We start from the raw sequence: 14,541 nt of genomic DNA on the forward strand, positions 1-14,541 counted from the left end.
TTTATGGGGGTCAATTAAGGAAGACATCCTCTTCTGCAAACCACTGGAAACCAGGACAACAGGAGAGGATATTTTTAAAGTACTGGACAGCTTTGTGACATCAAATGGACTTTGGTGATCAAGATGTGTTGGTATCTGTACTGATGGTGCAAAAGCCATGACAGGGAGAAAAGCAATTGCTCCCGACGCAACTTGGGTACACTGCAGCATCCACCGAGAGGCTCTTGTTGCCAAGGGAATGCCTGACAGCTTGAAAGACGTTTTGGACACTACAGTGAAAATGGTCAAAGCAACTCTGTCAAAGCAACTCTCGTGTATTTTCTGCACTATGCAATGATATGAAGCACCTGAGTGAGTTGGGTGCGCAATTACGCAGGTACTTTCCCGAAAATTATGACACAAACAACTGGATTCGTTATCCCTTTCATGCCCTGCCTCCAGTCCACTTACCGATATCTGAACAAGAGAGCCTCATCGAAATTGCAACAAGCGGTTCTGTGAAAATTKAATTTAATCAGAAGCCACTGCCAGATTTCTGGATCAGAGTATCCTGCCTTGGCAAGTCGAGCTGTTAAGACACTGATGMMCTTTGTAACCATGTACCTATGTGCGAGTGAATTCTCGGYCCTCACTAGCCTGAAAACTAAATACAGGCACATACTGTGTGTGGAAAATGATTTAAGACTGAGACTTTCTCCAATACAACCCAACATTGCAGAGTTATGTGCATCCTTTCAGGGCAACACCCTTCTCATTAACCTGTGGTGAGTTATTCACAATTTTTGATGAAAAATAAGGTTTTATATGTAAGATGACTAAATAAAGAGCAAAATTATTAATTATTATATTATATTTGTGCCTTGGTCCTATAAATCAAATTTTTATTTTTTTTATTTTTTTTATTTCACCTTTATTTAACCAGGTAGGCCAGTTGAGAACAAGTTCTCATTTACAAATGCGACCTGGCCAAGATAAAGCAAAGCAGTGCGACAAAAAACAACAACACAGAGTTACACATGGGATAAACAAACGTACAGTCAATAACACAATAGAAAAATCTATGTACAGTGTGTGCAAATGTTAAGAAGGGAGCGTAGGGTGTTAAGGCAATAAATAGGCCATAGAGGCGAAGTAATTACAATTTAGCATTAACACTGGAGTGATAGATGTCCAGATGATGATGTGCAAGTAGAGATACTGGGGTGCAAAAGAGCAAAAGATAAATAACAATATGGGGATGAGGTAGTTGGTTGTGCTATTTACAGATTGGCTGTGTACAGGTACAGTGATCGGTAAGCTGCTGACAGCTGATGCATAAAGTTAGCGAGGGGGATATAAGACTTCAGCTTCAGTGATTTTTGCAATTCATTCCAGTCATTGGCAGCAGAAAACTGGAAGGAAAGGCGGCCAAAGRAAGTGTTGGCTTTKGGGATGAYCAGTGARATATACCTGCTGGAGCGCGTGCTACGGGTGGGTGTTGCTATGGTGACCAGTGAGCTGAGATAAGGCGGGGCTTTACCGAGCAAAGACTTATAGATGACCTGGAGCCAGTGGGTTTGGCGACAAATATGTAGTGWGGGCCAGCCAACGAGAGCATACAGGTCTCAGTGGTGGGTAGTATATGGGGCTTTGGTGACAAAACGGATGGCACTGTGATAGACTRCATCCAGTTTGCTGAGTAGAGTGTTGGAGGCTATTTTGTAAATGACATTGCCAAATGCAACAGGTGTAGACCTTACAGTGAAAWKCTTACTTACGAGCCCCTAACCAACAATGCAGTTTAAAAAAATACAGATAAGAATAAGAGATAAAGGAACAAGTYATTAAAGAGCAGCAGTAAAATAACAATAGYGAGACTATATACAGKGGGGTACCGATACAGAGTCAATGTCCGGGGGCACCGGTTAGTTGAGGTAGTATGTACATGTAGGTAGAGTTATTAAAGTGACTATGCATAGATGATAACAACAGAGAATAGCAGCGGTGTAAAGAGGGGGGAGGGGCAATACAAATAGTCTGGGTAGCCATTTGATTAGATGTTCAGGAGTCTTATGGYTTGGGGGTAGAAGCTGTTTAGAAGACTCTTGGACCTAGACTTGGCGCTACGGTACCGCTTGCCATGCGGTAGCAGAGAGAACAGTCTATGACTAGGGTGGCTGGAGTCTTTGTAATTTTTTAGGGCCTTCCTCTGATACCGCCTGGTATAGAGGTCCTAGACGGCAGGAAGCTTGGCCACGGTGATGTACTGGGCCGTACGCACTACCCTCTGTAATGCCTTGCGGTCGGAGGCCYGAGCAGTTTCCATACCAGGCAGTGATGCAACCAGTCAGGATGCTCTCGATGGTGAACAAGTGGCAACAAGTGTCTCCCCACAGTGACTTGCGCATTCACAAAGTGGGGGGAGTGCCTTCCGGCGACCAATGACACAGCGGAAACCATGGCCGTTCTTTTGCTAAACCACGTTTTCAGTCTGCCAGGAGAAACCGTGGACAGTGACAGAGGAACCCACTTTTCTGCAGCTGTAATGACCGAACTGTGGAGGCTTCTGGGAGTCAAAGCTAAACTCCAAATCGCATACCACCCTAGGAGCTTGGGCAGGGTAGAAAGGAGCAACCAAACAATCGTCAGAATCTTGAGGAAGTATGTGGCAGCCAACCACAAAGTTTGGGACCTCAAACTCCCAGTGGTACTGATGGTGATCAGAGCCACACRCAACAGGTCTACAGGAATAACACCCTTYGAGATGATGACGGGCCGGCAAATGACGCTTCCACTGCATCTCCTGTACCAACCKGGAGATGTCGCCGCAGCCACCGCCTACACGGCTCATCAATACGTGACCGATCTGCAGAACCATCTCCAGACAACCTTTGCGTATGCTCAAGGACAGTTGGAAAGAAGTGCAGAAGGTGACAAGACCTATTACGACAAAAAGGCCTCACTCCAGGTGTTCGAGGTCGGGGATAAGGTGTGGCACTACGTATACACCAAACCCGCGGGCGTCGCAACAAAGTTCCCGCCCCACTGGACGGGGCCACACGAGAAGCTAGTGGTGAAGCTATCACCTGTAGCTTACCAGATCAGAATCAGCAAAGGTCGACAAAACGCCACATTAAAGTGGGTCCACCGGAACCAAATCAAGTTGTACACTCCCCCCATGGGAATAGAAGGGGTGCTAGCCAGCACCAAATAGATAAAAACCTAGCAAAGTCAGAGGTACTAAGAAAATTCTTAAGTACCCTCAGCTGATCCCTTCCAGGAGATCAGTACGTTGCACCTAACATCTCTTATTTGCTTCCCAGCTACCAGATATACATCTGTTGACACTATTGATATCGTCCTGCGCAGTACTGTTTCAAAATAAGAAAACCAGAAAAATAGTTGTCAAAACATTTTTGGTTTACAAAAACAAATAATTTAAATAATCCAACAATCTCTGATTATGCGTTTCTGTAGGATGGAGTTCCTTTGGCTGATCCTGATACTCTGCGCCCTGGTCAAAACCAACCCAGCAGACGTAATCACGAACGGACCCCCTACGGGAATCGTTCTCCGCGACGACCCAGGACTCCTCATAACTAACTGCAGAGTACACACGCAGAGGGTGTATGTCCGCCTAGATGCAGGGAATGTGTACCGCCAACACATTCCACCTGCGGAGCATTTGAGTTGGGCCGGGGCTGACTGGACCAGCCAGGCAATTAAGCACGCCCAGCTAGACACTGCCCATATGTTGGCCCAACTCCAAAAGTTCACAGTAACCCAGTCAGAACTAGCAGAGCCCAGGCGAGAGAAACGATTCGTCGGGGCGCTACTATCGATAGGGGCAGCCGTAGGGTCACTATTTGCCCTAGGTACCACTGCCGTCAACGCAGTCAGTYTAGCCACAGTCAAGAGGAATGTTAGGGAGATTACTGAAGAGATGCCACTTATCCAGCAGCAGATGAAGGCACAGGCCCTCAGGTTGCAACATGTGGGAAAGTCTCTCCAGGACACTATTCTGGTGGTCAACACACACGCTACTCTCCTGAACAAAACTATCCTGTCTGTAGGAAAGCTAGCAGAGGTCATGAATCATGACTATGCCCATGTCCAATTGGTTCGATTGTTACTGGAGRATTTTCTCCKWGAAGTTAGCTCTTCTATGGAYCAMTTGGYCATGRATAGAATCSCCTCATATCTAGTGCCCCTCTCAATGGTGCACAACATATTGACCTCAGCTACTTCAACCACGATAAGGCCATTACAGTCACATTTGGCCTATAGTCTGGGGTCGGCCATCCCAATACACGTTGATGTTGGTCGTAATGAAGTGGGATTTCTACTGACGCTGCCGTTTGTTGAACTGGAGAATATCTACAGATTGAAAACAGTTCTCAATGTAGGATTTTGGCACGACAGTACCCACGTAAAGATTGCCACGCCCCCAGTTGTAGCTTACCAGGAAAACAACCCAGATTTCTATCTCACCCCTAACCTGTTAATGTGTAAAAGATGTCCACTACCTCTGTCCTAGCAAACCATTTGTCAGGTATAACACTGAGCGTCTTTGTGGTATTAAAGCTATCACCAGCGAAGAACGCTGTAGAGCCACACAGAGATTGAAATGCTGGACGCTTTTGCTAAACGTTCCCTTGAGTTACCACAAGCCATTCAAAACCAAATCCAGAGCGAGGGACCCATGACTGTTTATCTTAGCGTACGGGATGAGGCACTTTTAGTTGACCCAACTGACTACAGACCAAAAGATTGGTCTGTCGCCCGCTCTTGGACGGTGCCGGACAGTATCCTGACTGTTACCATGATCCTTGGTCTTATTTCCCTTGGCGTGTGCACCTACTACGTACACAGGCGCACACGTGCAATGGAAGACCTAATGAGGTCTTATACTAGGATCACCCGTGGGACGGAAGCGATTCCAATTTTTGGAAAGTTGGCAATAGATCCTGAAACCCCCTTAGGGGGCCCAGTCCCAGCCTCCTCTCCCGAACTCGTTAGGTCAGCCCAGTAATGTGCCCAATGTAAGCTTTGGCCTTCAGGAGCCAAGTTTTTCCAAGTGCCTTAACTACCCACCTGCAAGTAGGATCACCCTAGACATGACATTAGAGACAATGCCATGATAGAGTCATTTAGCCAAGACCTTGGACATATATAGAACATAGTCCAAATTAGATGATTAAGGTGTGGTAGACACATTTTGTATACTTTTATGTTTTTATTCCATTATTTTTCGTTTCATTTCCTTTGACACTTAGSAAGCAGTAGAGCCCACATGCCRCTCGTTTGGGGAGGAAATGTAATGATGTATTGCCTGAGTGTTGTGCGTTATTAACGTCTGCCAAGTTACTGCCTAGGTCCACTAGCCGGGATAACCGGACAACGGGCCGGAACACAGAGCCACTGCCGGACCTCCCAGGTCCATTCTGGTGGTTGTCCGCAGCTTGTGGAAATCCTACCAGAGTGAACCACCAAAGGAGGGGGGGGAGGGACTGCTACGATGATCCACAAACCAGGACATTCTTATGGTGGGTTGCAACATGCAGAATGATTCCAAGTTGAACCTACCAGAGGGGGACTGTCATGACGGTCCTGACCAGGTCAGGTTACAGGACACCCACAACCCCAACAGAGGAGGAGAGATCTAGGGTCTGAAGATGTTTTTTTTATCTGGAGTACTTCTCCTGTCTTATCCGGTGTCCTGTGTGAATTTAAGTATGCTCTCTAATTCTCTCTTTCTTTCTCTCTCTCGGAGGACCTGAGCCCTAGGACCATACCTCAGGACTACCTGGCATGATGACTCCTTGCTGTCCCCAGTCCACCTGGCTGTGCTGCTGCTCCAGTTCCAACTGTTCTGCCTGTGATTATTATTATTTGACCATGCTGGTCATTTATGAACATTTGAACACCATGTTCTGTTATAATCTCCACCCGGCACAGCCAGAAGAGGACTGGCCACCCCTCATAGCCTGGTTCCTCTCTAGGTTTCTTCCTAGGTTTTGGCCTTCTAGGGAGTTTTTCCTAGCCACCGTGCTTCTACACCTGCATTGCTTGCTTTCTGTTTGGGGTTTTAGGCTGGGTTTCTGTACAGCACTTTGAGATATCAGCTGATGTACGAAGGGCTATATAAATACATTTGATTTGATTTGATTTAGTGGTTAGAGCGTTAGGCCTGTAACCCGAAAGGTTGCTAGATTGAAGGTTAAAAAAATAAATAATATGTCATTCTGCCCCTGAATAAGGCAGTTAACCCACTGTTCCTAGGCTGTCATTGTAAGTAAGAATTTGTTCCTAACTGACTTGCCTAGTTAAATAAAGGTTAAATAAAAATAAAKAAATAACAGGGAGTATAGGAGGGGACTGAGCACACACCCATGAGGGGTCCCCGTGTTGAGGATCAGAGTGGCAGATGTGCTGTTACCTACCCTGACAAAGCCTATTTCCCCCTCAGGAGACTGAAAAGATTTGGCATGGGTCCTCAGATCCTCAAAAAGTTATATAGCTGCACAATCGAGAGCATCCTGACTGGTTGCATCACTGCCTGGTATGGAAACTGCTTGGCCTCCGACCGCAAGGCACTACAGAGCTCAGTAATCACTGTGACCAAGCTTCCTGCCATCCAGGACATCTATACCAGGTGGTGTCAGAGGAAGGCCCTAAAAATTGTCAAAGACTCCAGCCACCCTTGTCATAGACTGTTCTCTAAAGGAGGGGCTCATAATAGCTATTTGAATGAGTGGTCAGTCAGTGCGCCTCGGTCTCATGAAGCGCGCTCACGAGAGAGTGTCCTCTCGTTCCWGGGCTTATATTCAGACAATGAAATTCTCCGGTTGGAACCTTATTGATGATATTTGTTAAAACATCCTCAAGATTGACTGCAGACAGGTTTTGACTTGTTTCTACAACCTGTAACGGAACTTTTTGAGTTTTTGTCATGGAGGAAATGGTCGCGCCTCCATGATGGTGGATTACTGGACTGAACAACTAACAACAGGTGGGCTGATGATGAGCTTTATGGAACTTTATGGAACAAATCAGTCATTTATTGTCGAACTGGGATTCCTGGGACTGCCTTCTGATGAAGATTATCAAAGGTAAGTGAATATTTATAGTGTTTTTTCTAACTAACGTTGACTCAAAGATGGTGGAATTGTCTAGTTGTTTATAAGCAGGTACTGAGCGCCGTTCTCAGATTATGCTTTTTCCGTAAAGTTTTTTTGAAATCTTGCACAGCGGTTGCATAGAGGATCAGTCTATCTTTAATTCTATGAATAACACTTGCATTTTTTATCAATGTTTATTATGAGTATTTCTGGGAAAATCACCGGAAGTTTTGGAATCAGAATATTACTGCACGTAACGCGCCAATGTAAACTGGGATTTTTGGATTTAAATATGCACATTATCGAACGAAACATACATGTATTGTGTAACATGATGTCATATAAGTGTCATCTGATGAAGATCATCAAAGGTTAGTGATTCATTTTATCTTTATTTCTGCATTTTGTGACTCTCTTTCGCTGGAAAATGGCTGTGTGTGTTTTTGTGACTTGACTATGACCTAACATAATCATATGTGGTGCTTTCACTGTAAATCATTTTTGAAATCGGACACCATGGGTAGATTAACAAGATGTTTATCTTTCATTTGCTGTATTGGACTTGTTAATGTGTGAAAGTTACATATTTATAAAAAAATATTTTTGAATTTCGCGCRCTGCCTTTGTCAGCGGAATGTTGAGGTGGGGTTCCGCTAGCGGAAGATTATTGAGTTTGATAGTAATGATGTTCATAGTCATTCTCAGCCTTTTCATTGTATCCTTTGCAAAGAAACAACTGTGTTTTCATCAAAATAATTGATTCTTACTGTTTTCACAGCTCAAGACAAGTGATAGAGAGAAATATCAAAGCCCAAGGCTGACGTCAGTTGACGGTAGGTGTACAATCAAGAAATACATTACACAAACAGTGTATTTTGAGACCTTTACATTGTGTTTAACATGCACACAATTTTAAGACCATTAAAAATGAAGATGAATTCATTTAGATTAATCATTCTTATTCCATAATGATTGTTTGATTAATATGCCGTTTTCTTTTTAGTAATTATYTTTCTCTTCCATTATTTCTTTAGAAGTGCTGCCCCCTCCTGGTGACATCCAGTTCCTGTCAGTGATGTCAGACTGTGTCTCTGAGCTGGGGTTCTCATGAGGGACTGACAGGAGCACAGAAGTTCAGTGTGACCTGGGAATGTGAAGAGAAAGAGAGGAGCCTGAGGGTGGAAGATGGGTGTAATGTTGAAATAGTTAGATGCACTATTGTAAAGTGGTTGTTCCACTGGATATCATAAGGTGAATGCACCAATTTGTAATGCGCTCTGGATAAGAGCGTCTGCTAAATGACTTAAATGTAATGTAAATGTAAATAGATGGACTCCAACCTGGTAAAAAGTACCAGTTCAGTGTGGCTACAGAGGGAGAAGATGGAAGACAAAGCAGATGCTGATGCTGATCAGCATCTGTATTCACAGGTACAGTATCTTGAGTTTGTCTTTGGTTATGTGCTTCTAGGGATGTAGTTTTTCACGTGATGTCCAAATAAGACATTAGCTACAGGCCTATCCTATATTTAGTTTCATAAAACATATGATTTTTCTTTTTAGTGGTCCCAGCACCCAGGAACTTACAAATAAACCAGTCAGGAGCAACCTCCTTCACTATCAGTTGGTCCAAGGCCTGAAATAATGGAGAAAGTTCCACAGAGCTCCCTCTTACAGTATCCTACTGCAGCCCAGGAACAGAGCCATGTGCAGCCAATACTGAGGACTGCTACAGAACTCTCTCTGGCCTGATAGTCAGTACACCATCAGTGTCTCAACTGTGTTGAACGACGGGGAACAGAGTGAACCTCTCTCTACAACCAGCTGTACAAGTAAGGCCTCATATCAACTTACTTCACTTCTGGTGGGGACGGAATTGGACAAATCTGAACTAGACTGAACTTTTTTCCTGAAGAGAAATGATGTGCTTGTTTCAGCTGTCCAAAAAGTATTTTTATGGTAGTTTAAGAAGTTTATAATTGTAATTGTTAGAGTCTAGTGTTATAACATGTAGGCTAGTGTGATAGAAGTAGTGTTTAGAATTGTAATTGTTTGAGCCTAGTGTTATTAAATGTAGGCWAGTGCAATAGTAGTAGTGAGTAGTGACTCTAACTAGCTGCAAGTAGTATTGGGATATTCTCCTATAGAGGAATAGTAACAGTAGAATGGAAGTCAACAGGGCTACAAATGATCAGCTACTATTAACCAAATTAAACCCCTCCGCTAGTTATCCCTGCCCCGGTAGGGCTGAATGTTGACTCAGTAGACAACACATCAGCTGCTGTTAGCTGGAGCCAGCCACCAGGATTGGACCAAACACAACATCATTACCAGATCTCCTACCACTGTCCAGGGACAGAACCACACATCACTACCACATCTTCACACAGCATCACTCTCTCTGACCTGCAAGGTGGTACTCAGTACTCTGTCACTGTCTGCACTGTGCTGGAAAATGGAAGGCAAAGTCAACTGGTGTCAACAACCATCATTACAAGTAAGGATGTACCCCTAATTATAAAAAATCTAAAAAGTAAGATGTTTTTACACGGAATCCAAACCGCTGCGCGCATGCGGCATCGTGCGCTATTGGCATACATTTATTTTTTTGCAACACCAAACTTATCACGACACTAGTTAAAATATCAAAACAAAACTCTGAACCAATGACATTAATTTAGGGACAGATCGAAAAGCATTAAAACATGTATGCAATTTAGCTTAGTTAGCTTGCACTTGCTAGCTAATTTGTCCTATTGAGCTAGCTGCTGTTGCTAGCTAATTTGTCCTGTATATAAAACATTGAGTTATTTTACCTGAAATGCACAAGGTCCTCTACAATTAATCCACACATAAAACGGCCAACCGAATCGTTTCTAGTCATCTCTCCTCCTTCCAGGCCTTTCATCTTTGAACTTATATTGGATTGGCATCTAAACTTTCATAGTATTACCACGACAACCGGCAAAACATTTAGTCTTTCAATCACCCACGTGGTTATAACCAATGAGAGAGTGGCACGTGGGTACCTGCTTCATAAACCAATGAGGAGATGGGAGAGGCAGGACTTGCAGCGCGATCTGCGTCAGAAATAGAAAGGAGTTCAATTTTAGCCCTTGGCATCGCAGACGCTCGTTCCGCGCGAGCAGTGTGGCGTGCAATAATTAATAACATGGATTTCTAAATTTATTTTGCGACGCTCGCGTACGTGACATGTCCGGTCGTCAGCATGTTAACCCATCCACCACCCACCTCTTCGGAGGACATCTTTTTTTTTTTCTTCTTTTTTTTTACAGCTTTTCTGCTACGTATACCATACATTTTACATATACATTCTACATATACATTTTACATACCTGGTACTTTTTATAACAGCCAATCACAATAATACATGACCAAACATAAGCTCTTTAATCCCACCCCTCAGCCACTCTCAGCCCATCTCACCCATCACCATAGACCACCCTCGTTTGGTTTCCATGTGTCATATATTTTCAATTGTCGTATTTTTACAAACATTTAGAACCTTTCTAGTCAAATAGTATCCACAGATTTTGAGCTAAAGATGAAAACCTTTCCTACGAGTATTATTATATTATTGATTGAATATGGCTTTTCATATCACCCAACACTGCTATTTGTAAGGTTCATTTTAAGCGAATGTTGTAATGAAGTAACCTACTTAAGTATTATCTCTGGTGTCAAACTGACTAGTTATCTAAATGTCTCTAATGTAAATGAAATAATCATAATGGATGTGTCAGTGTGGGATGTGAAGGTACAGTATCTTCCCTGATGAGAAATATATGATGGTGATTCCTTGGATCATTTCCTGTTTCCTGATCTTCATTTCTATCTACAGGATCCTACCTGATGGAGGTGTTGTCAAAGACTGGACTAGAAGACCATTATGAAAACAAGCTGACGTTAAGTWCTGTCCTTGAGATAAATGCTGATACTACATCAGATGAACCTCTTACCACTATGCAGTCAATTCCAGGGGCCTTCCTTAAGAAATTAATGATGGCAAATCTGAATGCTTGGAGTGTCAAATGTATGTCCACTGATACAGGTGGTTCATTTTGGGGAACAGACCATTTTGACAATCTAAAAAGTGACTCTGATAACAGTAATGTGATTAATCCACTGGACCTGATTACAGCCCTGTTTCTGTSCTCAGACAGTTTCTTGCAGCAGGAGATGGTCCAGAAAATGTGTCAGTTTGCTGCTCCTCTGCTGCTGCCCAACTGTGACACAGAACAAATCACTTTGATGCTGTGGGCCTTGAGGGACATAGTGAAGAAGTTTAGACTCTCTTCCCAAACATCCACAAAGGCTTTTGTGGTGGAGAGAATTGTACTCTCTGATATTCCTATGGTGTCCTTTGTTAGGTTAGGGGAGATTAGAGTGTCYAAGTCTCAGATCTTGAACAAGTTGCTTAGTAACCCTCARCAGTACCATGACACATTTGTTCATCATGATATGGAATGTGGTGAYRTCCCTCATAGAATCTCAGATGGTCTGGTTGAAATCAGCTGGTACYTTCCATGTGGGAACAGAAACATMGACATGTTCACTAAGCCTGTGGCGRTGGCCAATCWCAGAGGAGACATCARGTCCTTTGAAAMACAGTTCTCCTTTCTGTGTCAAACATCAGCTGCAGTTTACATTTTCAYTGATGATTTWGMGKCAGATCTCAATTTGTTGAAAAGCAAAAACACAAAAGCAGAGTTAATTCTAGTCGTCAACTCTCAACGAAAATCGTTCAGAGTAGACACATTGAAAGAAATGACCACAAACTGCAGTATCAATGACCAAAATGTGATTGTGAAGAAAAAGAAAAACGATGCAGAATTTGTCAAACCCTTGCAATCATCTGTGTTGCCCATCATTGAAAAAAGTCAAAACTGGTTGACAGTGGAAAACATGACTGACATAGCTCGTCACAGTGGATTCTGGTTGATGAAGACCGCGATGAATGTCAGAGTGCCAGAGAGATGGCAGATGAAATCACCAGCAACATCACAGGACACAGTCAAATTCAAAGACAAACAGCTACCCTTACAAGGTCAATCTGGAAAGAGCTTTCCAGTTGGGAGAAGAGAGATGTAGACTGAGAAAATCAGGGGAACAAAACATTGAACACTACAAAATCTCTCTGAAGAAAAAGGAGAAAGAGTTGAGAGGGAAGAACATACATGTGACATGTCAGATTAATGGAAAGCTTCATTTAGGATTGTCAGGTTCAGGAGCGGAGCGTTCCTATTCCTCAAATGGATGCGGATAAATCTGGACAATCTGTCACCGAAGAACCTGTCTGGTTTAAGGACCGGTACAAAGATCTTTGCCAATATTTCTCGCGAGAGAAAAGACGACATTAAAGATTTGGATAAGCAATTATCTGATTGTTCCTTGGGTCTTGAACACTTCCTGCGTGAGTTGGGCCAGTTATATGAAGCTGCCTGCTCCCTCCCTGAAGACAGTCCTCAAAGGAAACAGATGGAGCATCTCCCTGGATTGTGTGCTCAGATGCTGTTGGATGGTTTCCCCATTGAGCTTGTGGATGGAGATGCATCAAATATCTCCTCTGAAATGGATTTCAGCTGTTCTGACTCAGCTTCATACTCTTGTGACTCTAACAGCAAGATCCTGGTTGTCTCAGTTAGGGGTCCAAAGCACTGGGAAGTCCACTCTCCTCAACACCATGTTTGGGGTCCAGTTTGCTGTCAGCAGTGGAAGATGCACCAGAGGGGCCTTCATGCTACTGATTAAAGTCAACAAAGAACTCAAGGAGGAGCTGAAATGTGACTTCATCATGATCATTGACACAGAGGGGTTGAAATCACCAGAGTTGTCTCAACTAGATGATAGCTATGAACATGACAAGGAACTGGCAACACTGGTGATAGGACTCAGTGATGTCACAATTATCAACATCTCCATGGAGAACTCCACAGAGATGAAAGACATTCTACAGATTGTTGTTCATGCCTTCCTCAGGATGAAGGAATTGGGGAAGAAGCCAGTATGTCATTTTGTGCACCAGAATGTGTCAGACATGTCTGCTCATGACAGCAACATGAGAGAGCGGAAGAAGTTGTTGGAACAGTTGAATGAAATGACCCAGGCAGCAGCCAGAATGGAGAAGAAGAAGAATATCACCAAGTTCACTGATGTGATGGAGTATGATCCAGACACAAGCAGCTGCTACATCCCAGGCCTCTGGCATGGGACTCCCCCAATGGCTCCAGTCAATGCTGGACACAGTGAGGCTGTGTATGATTTAAAAAAGAGCTTGATGCAAGACTTAATAAAATGCCAGAGTAATGATGACATGACACATTTCCTGAAGTGGACAGAAAGCTTGTGGGAGTCTGTGAAATCGGATAAATGAATTTTCAGTGTCAGAAACAGCTTGTTTGCAGATGCATACACCAGTTAATGCTCTGAGTACAATGGTTGGGAACGGTCATTCCAGAAGGACATTTATTCCTGGATAATGGGTGCTGAAAGCAGAATATAAAACAGATYCAAACCCCCAAATGAGCATAMGAATCATGCTGAAGGACTTGTCCTGTCATCCCAATGGTGGAAGCAGGTTATTCATTTCGCAAGGACAGCAGAATCCCTGCCCATCAGGTTCTACGTGTTTTAAGTTGCCAGTTAGAATAGTAGAATACACAAGGTGCAATTTAGAAATTTGGTTTTGCATCCACAGTTTTTCTCTGGTTATGTAAGTCACTGATAGTCAGTCATTTAGCCCATGTCAGCAAAACATTTTTAGATTGCTAAGTTAGTTTAGCGGCCAGATATCTAAATTATTATGGTTGAATTACCTGCTGGGGTCTCCTTTTGATTTTGTTAGTCAGTCTAACTCAGATATTATATTAAAAAATATAATTAAAAATTATGATAAAAAAAATGTTCAATTATATTATATTAAATCAAATGTATTTATAAAGCTCTTTTACATCAGCAGATAATTATACACAAACCCAGCCTAAAACCCAAAACAGCAAGCAAAGCAGACGTAGAGTCACGGTGGCTAGAACAAACTCACTAGAAAGGCAGGAACCTAGGAAGAAACCTAGCGAGGAACCAGGCTCTGAGGGGTGGCCAGTCCTCCTCTGGCTGTGCCTGGTAGAGATTATAATCATTGTGTTGACTACTAGTTGACTTTGACTGGAGTATGAAGTCTAATCTCAACATTAGAAAAATATATTCACATAATTTTTATAAACAGCTGTATTAGAATTGAATGAAGATTATGCTCATTGGGATGAATATAATGAAACAAGGATATACCTACAAGAGAGACGTGTAACTAATTATGAAAGAAAGGTMATTTTGTTTGTTTGATCTTAGATGTTCTATATTATCTTTGGTTTGATATAGTTTAATCTTGTATATCATTCATACAGTCTTTGAAGGACTAGCCCAGT

At 42.9% G+C, this 14,541-nt stretch overlaps 1 protein-coding gene across 1 annotated transcript in view; it reads left to right on the plus strand.

Annotated features, from left to right (window-relative positions):
- The window catches only part of LOC139023676 (interferon-induced very large GTPase 1-like), a 209,864-nt gene that overhangs the window by 140,947 nt on the left and 54,376 nt on the right, over positions 1 to 14,541 (plus strand). The window lies entirely within an intron of this gene.

Source organism: Salvelinus sp. IW2-2015, linkage group LG34, assembly GCF_002910315.2.
Source record: "Salvelinus sp. IW2-2015 linkage group LG34, ASM291031v2, whole genome shotgun sequence".
In the NCBI taxonomy this organism is placed as follows: domain Eukaryota; kingdom Metazoa; phylum Chordata; class Actinopteri; order Salmoniformes; family Salmonidae; genus Salvelinus; species Salvelinus sp. IW2-2015.